At 29.4% G+C, this 361-nt stretch overlaps 1 protein-coding gene across 7 annotated transcripts in view; it reads right to left on the bottom strand.

Moving 5' to 3' along the window:
• The window catches only part of LOC116672846 (chloride channel protein 2), a 162,668-nt gene that overhangs the window by 1,264 nt on the left and 161,043 nt on the right, over positions 1–361 (bottom strand). For all 7 annotated transcript variants that reach the window (XM_032504801.1, XM_032504810.1, XM_032504827.1 and 4 more), the window contains one exon: positions 1–361. This exon is cut by the window's left edge and continues 1,264 nt beyond it; it is cut by the window's right edge and continues 1,891 nt beyond it. The gene's annotated coding sequence lies outside the window, so the exon portion shown is untranslated.

The following is a 361-nucleotide window of genomic DNA, read 5'->3' as shown; positions in this document are numbered from 1 at the left end:
ATCAGTCAAATGTGAAAAAAAAAAAAAAAAACATTATAAAAGAAGCCCACCAAAATCTCTTTAAATAGAGATTAGTCAAAGATTTAAGATTGGTTAAGACATTACATTTTTATTAAAGATTTTAAATTACAAGAATGATGTTAAATATATTAATCTCTAAATATTACTTTGCAAAAAGCTCATCCCCAGTTTAAAATCAGCCAGTAAATAAAGCACAATGGGTGAATGGAACATGCCTATCAAAGTGACATAATCGGACTCAATACGTATAAAATAGGATGCTGTAAAGACACGTGACATACAGGCACAAGATGGCAAACATACCAAGACACAACATAATTCACTAGTCTCATATTCATTT

The sequence above is a fragment of the Etheostoma spectabile genome, chromosome 3, assembly GCF_008692095.1.
Source record: "Etheostoma spectabile isolate EspeVRDwgs_2016 chromosome 3, UIUC_Espe_1.0, whole genome shotgun sequence".
In the NCBI taxonomy this organism is placed as follows: domain Eukaryota; kingdom Metazoa; phylum Chordata; class Actinopteri; order Perciformes; family Percidae; genus Etheostoma; species Etheostoma spectabile.
The sequence above is the reverse complement of the archived record's forward strand: the minus strand, read 5'-3'. Positions and strand labels throughout refer to the sequence as shown.